Below are 11,165 nucleotides of genomic sequence, written 5' to 3'. Positions count from 1 at the left end.
CAACCCCAGTTTTAGCGCTACCTAATGGTACAGATTGGTTCACTGTCTATTGTGATACTTCTAGAATTGGTTTGAGTTATGTTCTAATGTAGAGAGGTAAGGTTATAGCCTATGCCTCTATACGGCTTAAGCCTCATGAAAAGAACAACCCTACCATGACCTTGAGTTAGCTGCTGTTGTGTTTGCATTGAAAATTTGGAGTCACTATCTTTATGGGGTGAATGTTGATGTGTTGATGGATCAAAAAAATTTGCAGTATGTGTTTACTCAGAGGGAGTTAAACCTTCGTCAGAGAAAGTGGTTAGAATTGTTGAAGGATTATGATATGAATATATGGTATCATCCTAGAAAGGACAATGTAATGGTAGATGCCCTTAGTAGATTATCTATGGGCAGTGTTGCTCATATGGAGAATGATAAGAGAGAACTAGTTTAGGAAGTTCAACGGTTAGCTAAATTGGGTGTGAGGTTGGTTGACTCAGCTAAAGGTAACGTTTGGGTTCAGATTAGTTTAGAATCTTCTCTAGTTTCTAAAGTGAAAGAGAAGCAGGATAAGGATTCTAGTTTGGTCAAGTTGAAGGTCAGTAAAAGACCAAAAGGAAAAGGTTTTCTCCTAAGGAGGAGATAGTGTGTTGAGATACTAGAGTAGATTGTGTGTGTCATGTGTTGATGATTTGAGGCAATGGATTATGGAAGAAGCGCATGGTGTGCATTATTTCATTCATCCAGGAGCCACCAAGATGTACCGCGATCTGCGAGAAGTCTATTGGTAGAGTGGTATGAAGAAAGATATCGCAGGATTTGTAGCTAAGTATGTAACTTATGAAGAGGTTAAGGTAGAGTAGCAAAGACCTGGTGGCACTTTGAAGGAGTTTGGAATTCCCAATTGGAAGTAGGAAGAGGTGAACATAGACTTTGTGATAGGGTTACACCATTCGCGTCATCAGCATGATTCAATTTGGGTTATAGTAGACAGATTGACTAAATTAGCTCATTTCTTGCCAGTTCACACATCCTACATAGTTGAAGATTATGCTAAGCTATATATCAAAGTGTTGGTTAGATTGCACGGAGTCTCCTTACCCATTATCTCAGATAGGTATACTCAGTTTACCTATTAGTTTTAGAAAGCCTTTCGGAAGTGTTTTGGTACCCAAGGTTATATCAGTTCAGCTTTGCATCCACAAATAGATGGTCAGGTAGAGAGGACCATTCATACCTTAGAAGATATATTGAGGGCATGTGTTCTTGATTTCAAATGCAGTTGGGATAACCACTTGTCATTGATTGAGTTTGCCTATAATAACAGTTACCATTATGGTATTCAGATAGCCCCGTTTGAAGCTCTTCATGGTCAGAGATGTAGATCACCAGTCGGCTGGTTTGAAGTGGATGAGGCCGCTTTTATTGGGCCAGATTTGGTGTTTGAAGCCATGGATAAAGTTCAGTTGATTCGAGAGAGATTAAAAGAAGCTTGGAGTCGTCAGAAATCTTATGCAGACGTAATAAGAAGAGATCTTGAGTTTGAAGTAGATAATCTTGTGTATTTGAAGTTTTCACCCATAAAGGGGGTGAAGAGATTTGGCAAAAGGGGGAAGCTTAGCCCCAGATATGTAGGCCCCTAAAGGATTTTGAGTTGCATGGGGAAGGTAGCGTATGAGCTTGAGCTACCCTCATACTTATCATCAGTTCATCCAATGTTCTATATGTCCTTATTGAAGAAGTGCATGGACGATTCAGCTGTTCATACAAAGAAGTTCCAGTAGAGATTCTTGATCATCAGATCCGTAGACTATGGAACAAAGAAGTTCCCTTGGTCAAAGTTCTATAGAAAAATAAGTCGGTTAAGAGTGATACTTGGGAAACAGAAGTAGACATGCATACCAAGTATCCTCATCTCTTCTCCACAAACTCAGATTCAGTCGAAGGTAACAGTCTTCCTTAATTCAGTTCTTTTCCAGTCTCAGATTCAGCTATATAGTTATTTTCATGTAAATTCATGCACTCACAGATTAGTTCAGTTGCTCAGTATGTTTTAGATTCATTCATGTAGTTGTTTTAGATCAGTTCCTCAGAATCTTCAGTTTAACTAGTCTCATTTGAGAACGAATATTCCCAAAGGGGAGATGATGTAATACCCCATACTTTTCTTTGCTCAGTTTCACTCCTAGAATGTCAAGGGTTAACTTTAAAAAATGAAGAACTCTTTATATGAGTAGAATTTTCCAGCTTTAGACCCTTCAATATGTAGATAATTGAATTAGCTTTCCAACGATTCCAATTTTGCCTTAATTAGATACTCGGTTAAGAAGTTATGGCAATTTTAGTGAAAGTAGTATATCACCGCAATAAGCACTGCATCGCGCTGAAGGACAGATTTGCAATTGTCCCATTTGAATTAAGAACCACGATTGTCCTACGTCGTGGTGAAGCTCCAGTTCTCATTCATCCCATTCTAGTAGCTCATCACGATTAGCCTGTATCACACCAAAATTCCTAATTAGACAGACACCACATCGCGGTAAAGTGCAACATGGCACTCGTCCTTTTCTAGTGACACAACGTGATTACGCCGCATCGCGCCAAAGGTCGAAATGGTGATCGTCCTTTTTCCAGTAAGCTACCGCGATAGAGGCGCGTCGTGGTGGGAGGCAAAATTGAGATTTCCAGTTCCGATTAAAATTTTAAAAGGGCAATTTAGTCTTTTTCCAAGCCCCCAAATTGTGAATAACAGAGGATTAAACCTATTCTAAGTTTATTATGCTCACTTTTCATCAACTTTCTCTCAAAAAAAACCCTAGAACATCAAACCTTCATCCCCAATAAATCCAAATTCCACCATTCTTTTTCCAAGATAGCTCAAAATTAAAGATTATCAATTCAAGAACTTCAAGAATCTATATTCAAAAGCACAAATAGGAACTCAAAGTTCAAGTTTCTTCATCTAATGATCAATTAAGGTATGTGGGATTTTCAACAAGGATAATTCTTTCATCCTTGTGCCCAAAACTAGTTTTTAATTACAAAGTTACATGATTTTATATGATTACCCACAAGTTTCAAATTAGGGTTCATATCCAATATTGTTATTTGCAAGATTATGAGATTTCAAGTGAATTAGATGTTAAATTGCATGACTACTTTTGTATTTTCATCCGTATTTTAGAAATTTCCAGATTTAGACTTAAATTATCAATATTTTCATTACTTAGCATGAGTTTTATGATGATTTGACATAAAATAGATGCATGGGTTACTAGCCCTAGTTTGAATGTTGTTATTTCAAGAAGATTATGCTTTTAAGCATCCCATGACTTGTTATATTCAGATTTTGAACAAAGATTTGATCTTTTGATCTCAGCTTAGATATGAAATCCACTTTATAGATTTAGCTACAGTTTACTGTAAAAATAAATTTACAAGAGGTTTTCATTGTAAACCCTTATATTAGTTTTTAAAATGGATTTCCTACCGAATGAGCATACAATTAAAGGGAGTAGTATTTAGTACCGTGTTAGGTATGTTCACATGCCCCAAACTACGAGCCAACATAGGTTTAGATTATCAAATTATTCTCATTTCTATATGGATGATAGATACAGATGTGATCACTTAGATTAGGTTATACTCCTTGGCAAGAGTATGATACCTCTCCCCAACGTGAGGTTTTTCCATAAGGGAACTAGATGTTGGACACTATGATAGCTCACATAGTGTATGTCGGTTAGAAGAACCTCCCTACAACTTACAAAAAAGAGTAAAGAATAACAAAAAAACTTTTAGAAACTAAGTGTAAAGGCTCACAAATTTTATTCAGCTATTGCTTTATATGAGGCATTAGTTACAGATGTCAGCTTTCAGATTTCAGATATAAAAGTGATTCCTTTCTACACTTAGACAGCATGATTTAAAGATAGAATACAAGTACAGCTTTTTAAAACTAAATGTTATGACTCACTAGATCTATGCAACATGTTTTGCTATTCATGCTTATGATTTTCAGTTTTTAGATATTCCAGCTTATGTGAATCATCTACATTTAGCATGCATTCTTTTACAAATTTATAATAATATTGAGATATTGATTACTTGTGCATTCGTCTATGTGCTACATTATCTCATAATGTAGGTTCAAGTGCTCAGTTTCAGCAGCGTGAATGATTTTGAGCATCTCTATCTGCATACCAATAGTTGGTGAGTTCTCATAGTTTAGGGACCCAGTTATTTAGTTTTTTAGCTTACTAGTATAGATGATTCAGTATTCGCCGATAGTTCGAGACAACTGGGGATTTGTCCCAGTGGCTCTCTAGTTATTAGTAGTAGAGGCTTGTCAGAATGCTAGATATTTTCAGATTTCCAGTATTGATTTACTAGATTCTTGAGTTCAATACTTTCAGATATTATATTTAGACAGTTTCACCTTATCTCATACAGAATTTTGCATTTTAGCTTTGACTATATATCTACATTTACTTTATTATAAGCTTCAAATTTAGTAGAAGGCTTATAGGGTTAGCTTGAGGCTACTCGTAGTCTCGAACACCGTATGATGTCTCAGGACCCATTTTTGGGGCGTTACAGAATTAAAAAAATCTTTTAAAATGGTAGGAAATTTATTAAACTACAAACACCAGTCCATAGAGCCTCTTAGATACCTTAACAAGCGATGAAGAACATTTCAGTGTTCACTACTAGCATTAAGAGTATATCTACTCAATCTACTAACAGCATAAGCTATATTAGGCTGAGTATAGTTCATGAAAAACATTCCACTCCCAATTATTTTAGCATATTCAGTTTGAGAAACACTGAAATCTTTATTTTTTTCAAGTGTATGATAGGATCACAATGAGTTCTTATTGAAATTACATCAAAACAATCAAACCTTTTCAACATTTTTTCAATATAATGAGACTGACACAAAAAGAATCTATTAATAGTTCTTTTGATATTAATCCCTAAAATCACATTAGCTTCTCCAAGGTCTTTCATTTCAAATTTAAAAAATAAAAATTTCTTAATCTTATTTACAACATTCACATTAGGGCCGAAGATTAACATGTCATTCATATATAAACATATAATCACACAATCTGATCCTTTCATTTTAGAATAAACATGGGTATTTGATGAATTAACAACAATGTTATTATTCATTAATGTGAAATTAAATTTTGCACACCACTACTTAGGTATCTGCTTAAGTCCATATAAGGACTTTATCAATTTACATACTTTATCCTCATGTCCTGGGACGTCAAAACCCTTAGGTTGAGTCATATAGATCTCTTCCTCTAAATTACCATTTAAAAATGTAGTTTTGATATCCATTTATGGTACCACTAAACTATTAATAGCGGCTAGAGCAATAAGAGTCCTAATGGTCGATATTTTAGTCATAGGAGAATAAGTATCAAAATAATCAACATCTTTCTTTTGGTTAAAACCCTTAATCACAAGTTTAGCCTTATATGTCTCAATTGTACCATCATGCCTCAATTTTTTTTCAAAAATATCTACTTACTACTTATAGGTTTACAACCTTTAGGAAAATTATACAAGTCTCAAGTGTGATTGGAGACTATAAAGTATAATTCACTTTTAATAGTCTCTTTTCAAAATATCGTATTTATTGAACTCATTGCTTCATCATGTCTTAGGGTCTTCTTCTATTAAATAGATAAACACTAATTCATCATTTAAAGTATCGATATGAAAATCCTCAGTTAAAAAGTGGTGATAAAATAAGGACCAAAATTAATCTCAGTTCCACATCTTTTACTTTTTCTAAGTTCATTTTTAGGCTCTTTAGCAATAATATCAGATCCAGACATAACATGAGAGTTAACAGACATAGATATAGAAGTATTATTTACACATCACTAGGCACACCATTGTTTAAAAGAAAAACATGCTCAAAAAATTTTGCATCTCTAGATTCAAAAATAGAATAATCATTTAATGACATAAATCTATAAGCAACACTATTTTGAGCATAACCAATAAATATAGAGTCAAAAGTCTTAGAGCCTACATTTACCCGTCTAAAATCAGGTGGACCAACCTTAGCCAAACACCCTTACGCTTTAAGAAATTTCAAGTTAGGGGCAAACCCTTTCCATAACTCATATAAGGTCTCGTCTAACTTTTTATGAGTGACTCTATTAAGAATATCGCATGTAGACAAGGCAGCTTTTCCCCACATATAGTCAGGTAGACCTGAGTTTAAAGGCATAGAATTCAACATTTTCCTAAGAGTTATATTCTTTCGTTCGGCTATACTATTTTCTGGGGGAGTATAAGGAGCACTAAACTCATGGATAATATCATTTTTTTTCTCAAAAATCTTTTAGAATTTTAGTACTGTATTCACTGCCTCTATCAAATCTAAATCTCTGAATTTTTCTGTCTAATTGATTTTTCTACTTCTACTTTGAATTTTAAAAATATTTTTTCAACCTCATCTTTAGATTTAAGGAGGTATACCTTAGTGTACCTAGAAAATTCATCAACAAAATTCATGTAATACTTCTTTCCACTTTTGTTAACAGAGCTCTTAAAATCTACTAAGTCTAAATGTACTAGTTCAAGTAATTCAGTCTTTTTACTAGCAACATAATTAAAAGGTTTCTTGGAATGCTTTGCTTCAATACACACAGAACATTTAAAAATATTGTCAATATTTACTGCAGGAATTAATTTTATTTTATTAAGTCTTTTATGAGAAGCAATATTACTATGACCTAATGTACCATGTCATTGTAATACCCCGTATTTTTTTCTTAAATTTGTTCCTAGAATGTTAAAAGATAGCTTCCAAAATGAATAATATTTATTTCAACGATAAGCTTTCCATCGATACCAAATTCGCCCAATTTCGACACTCAATGAAGAAATTAGAGCATTTTTAGTAAAACAGTGTGCCATCTGGACTCTCAGCGCGTCACGGTGAAGGCACGATTCATAATTGTCAATTCCAGTAGACCTCCGCAATATCGGGGCATTGCGGAGAGGTTTAAATTCCCATTTATCAAAATCCAGTTGACCAATGCGATGTTGCCGCGTCGCGTCAGTGGCCAAAATGGAAAAAATTATAGGGCACCACGATAGCTCTGAGTCATGAAGAAAGCCCAGTTCCCATTCGTCCTTTTTTCAATGAGCCACCGCGATAGTGGCGCGTCGCAGTGGCACAATAAATTGTATTTTTTATCATTTTTCAGTTCCGTTTGAGACTTTAAAAAGGGTATTTTGGTCAATACCCAAGCCCCCAATCCGTCCAAACATAAGATTTAAGTCTATTCTAAGCACTTTAGGCTTATATTCATCAATTTTTCTCTCAAATAAAAATCCTAGAGTTCAAAGCTCCTTCTCCAAGAAATCAAATTCCACCATAGTTTCTCCAAGAAAGCTTAAGATTGAGGATTCCCAAGGTAAGATAATCAAGGATCCATCTTCAAGAACTCAAATAGAAATCAATAGATCAAGTTTCTTCATCTAATCTTCAATCAAGGTATGTGGGGTTATGAACAAGGATACTTCTTTCATCCTTGTGCCCAAAACTTATTTTAAATTACAAAATTATTTTATTTTATATGATTTTTCATGAAATTGAAATTAGGGTTCATACCCAATGTTGCCATTTACAAGATTATGAGATTTCAAGTGAATTATAAGTTGAATTACATATTTATTTTCATATTTTCATGCTTATTGCGGTATTTTCCAAATTTTGGGATGAATTATCATTGATTTTACTATCGAGCATGATTACTATGATATTTTCTTGTTATTTTTTCTTGACGTGATTTTTCTTCTTCAACTAGTTGCAAAGCTTCTGATTCTTCTTGATTACAGAGGAACTTGCAAAGATTTTTTCTTCCGTATATAGACAACCATCTATATCATTGATGCCCGATGCTTCTAAAAATGTTACGGTGAATCAGATCTTAAAAATTTAAGTGGTGTTATCTGGAGGCCAAATTCCTGGAGGCCGATTTTTCGTTCATATTTTTTCTTGGTGCAATTTTTCTTCTTCAACTATTTCCAAAGCTTCTGATTCTTTTTGATTTTAGAGAAATTACAGAGCTTTTTTCTTGCTTATACGGAAAAATATTTGTATCATTGGTGCCTGATGCTTCTAGGAATGTTGCGATAAATCAGATCTTGAAAATTGAAGTGGTGTTATCTGGAGGCCAAGTTCCTGGAGGACTTAATGTTATTTCTAAAAATTTTGATTAGATCGTCATTGAGAAATTTACACCAGTTTAATTATTGAAAATATGTTAAATTTATAAGTGAGATATATAATAGTCTTATGTATCTCTCTTAAAATCTATCTATAGTGATGTATTTCGACACAAAAGTTGTATAGTATAATGTATCTTTATACTTTTTATTCTACTGGTAGATTTATGTGTCAAGTTACGTAGTAATGCTTCACTGGTAAATAATCAATCAATAATCTAACTTATATATTGTAATGTATCTCATTGTAGTGTATGAATTATGTTATCCAAAATATATGTATCTCGGTTGAACTATTCTAGTTGAATATTCCAAGTGTTCTATTAAGAAGTATTATGAGTGTTGTACATATTGATTATCTATAAGAAGTATTGTGTTGTATAAGAATATGGTTATATCTATCATATATAAGTTGATTGCAAATATGCACATGTGTCAAATACATTAGATACATTTTGTCATCTTGTATCTCCGTGTACATTGTACATCTACTTTATGTATCTCTTGTTAGATAACTTCAGTGTAACATGTATAAGAGTCATGCATATTAGTACAGTAAGAGATACATATAAAATTATTATAATGTAGTATGTATCTTTTACATACTTTAAAAAATGTATCTCTTGTTATATGATTGTTAAATGTCAAGTCTAAAGATGTCAAATACATATTTCAATACATTAGATAAGTTTTGTCATCTTGTATCTTCGTGTAAATTATACATTTAATTTATATATCTCTGGTTAGATAACTTCAATGTAACATGTAATAAGAGGCATCATATTAGTACAGTAAGAGATATATATAAAATTGTTATAATGTAGTGTGCATCTCTTACAGAATTTAAAAAATGTATTTCTTCTTATACATATATGTATCTTTCATAATAATATGTATATTTTAATTGTTAGAGTCACATAAGGTGACGATGCCCTAACATGAAAAAACAACAAACATTTGTTTACTCAAACTTGTTGTGTATCTCTTATTAACACATGTATGTATCTCTACAATCACAACAGTATAACTATCAACAACAAATCCTTAAAGAACACTATTACATCCACAAGGTATTATGCATCTCTCAAACTTCTACCCAAAGTACTACAGTAAAACTATTTAAATAAGGACCATCAAAGACAAACGGACATACATCAATCACTCGTAAAGAAAAGAAAATTATGGTGTTAAATTACAAAAATCCCACATCATTCATTTCTTCATCATCATCGTCGTCGTCGTCGTCGTCGTCGTCCTCCCCCCATTGTATGAGTTCGAACCTTGGTGGTGGTTCCGTAAAAAACACTCCACAATGCCCACATCAATCGCAAGTCCCTTCGAAAATGTACATTCAGATTTTTTATCATTGTTCAATTTGTTCTACTTGAAATTTTCTCGATATAAAGAATGAAGCATCCCAACAATGATGCAGTTTGGTTGTGGGGGATATCTGTTGTTTGTGAAATATGGTTTGTTTTCTCTTAGATTCTTGATCAATTGCCCAAGCTTTGACCTATCAACCATGCTACTGATCTTGGTATCTTGAAAGACAAATTTGAAACACCTAACCCAGGCAATCCTACTGGAAGATTTGATATCCCTAATGTAGAAGAAAAAAATAAAAAGAGAAGAAGAATAAATCTCCAAATTAAATAGGGAGATGATATTTAAAAAAATTTGAATTAGTAACATAATGTCGTCTTTTAGGAGATTTTTTTAGTTAATCAGATGATTGGTTGAGTAAATTGTTGCTTTAATATTGTAGTTACCATTACATTCCTTAATTTAAGTTAATTAGTTAATTTTTAAGATGTATCATCAACTTTTATCACTTTTAACTTATATGTATCTTAAAAACACAAAATCAGAATTTTATGAGATTTTGAATAAAGTTGAGATAAGGTGTAAATATGGATAAACTTTTTAAGATTTATGTAAAACTTACTAAATAAAATGTGTTGTTGGTCTAGTGGAGTAGAGGGACTTGTAAAAGTTCCTCTTGATTGCGGGTTCAAATCCCCTTAGTTACTATTTGATTTTATTTTTATCTAATATGGGGAATCCATAAACCCTAAATCCTGAATTCGCCTCTACCACCATTATTACAAACCATTTTCATTATCACTAACAAATATAAATATTTTTTTTAATTAAAGAATAATATTACTGTATTGAATCAAATATTTTTTAAAATATTTATTTTTTATTTAAATTATATTTTTTATTATATATACAAATAAATAAATTTTGCGTATTCAGATATTGAAAAATAAATAATCTTAACCATTCAATTTTCAAATTAAAGATGATATCTTAATTATTCAAATATGCATCCAAATTTAAACGTCTAAATCTTAATAAAAATAAATGCAGCCTTAGTTTTTTCAAGTTGGGTTATAAATGGGGCACTATATTGTATGAATATTTGAGACAAATTATAAAGTAATATGATAAACTTGTTTATTTGGAAAAACACACGAATAAAGTAATACAATAAACTTGTTTATTTGGAAAAACACACGAATGCCCAAAAACCAAAAGATTTTTTTGGATATGGACTAAGGGTGTCAAACGGGCCGATTAAAACCGGCCCGAACCGGCCCAAATAATTAAAACGGTCCGGATTGACCCGACCCGATAAGCCCAAGGGCTTTAGGGGTCCCGGTCTCGGTACGATTGGGTTTTTGATTTGGGCCCGATTAACCCGGCCCGGACCCAACCCGATTTGGGCCCGTCGATTAACTAGCCCGGCCCGGCCGGTTAAGATTTTTTTTTGAAAATTCAGAATTTCACAAACTGAAATTAAAAACTTAGTTTTAATACATTATTAATTTACTATCAAGTATTATTAATTTATTATATTAAATAGCATATGTTTTATACTTTTATTTAAGGTAGTGTATATATTGAATGGTATATAT

The sequence above is a fragment of the Capsicum annuum genome, unplaced genomic scaffold (genome assembly GCF_002878395.1).
Source record: "Capsicum annuum cultivar UCD-10X-F1 unplaced genomic scaffold, UCD10Xv1.1 ctg998, whole genome shotgun sequence".
NCBI classification, from domain to species: domain Eukaryota; kingdom Viridiplantae; phylum Streptophyta; class Magnoliopsida; order Solanales; family Solanaceae; genus Capsicum; species Capsicum annuum.
The sequence above is the reverse complement of the archived record's forward strand: the minus strand, read 5'-3'. Positions refer to the sequence as shown.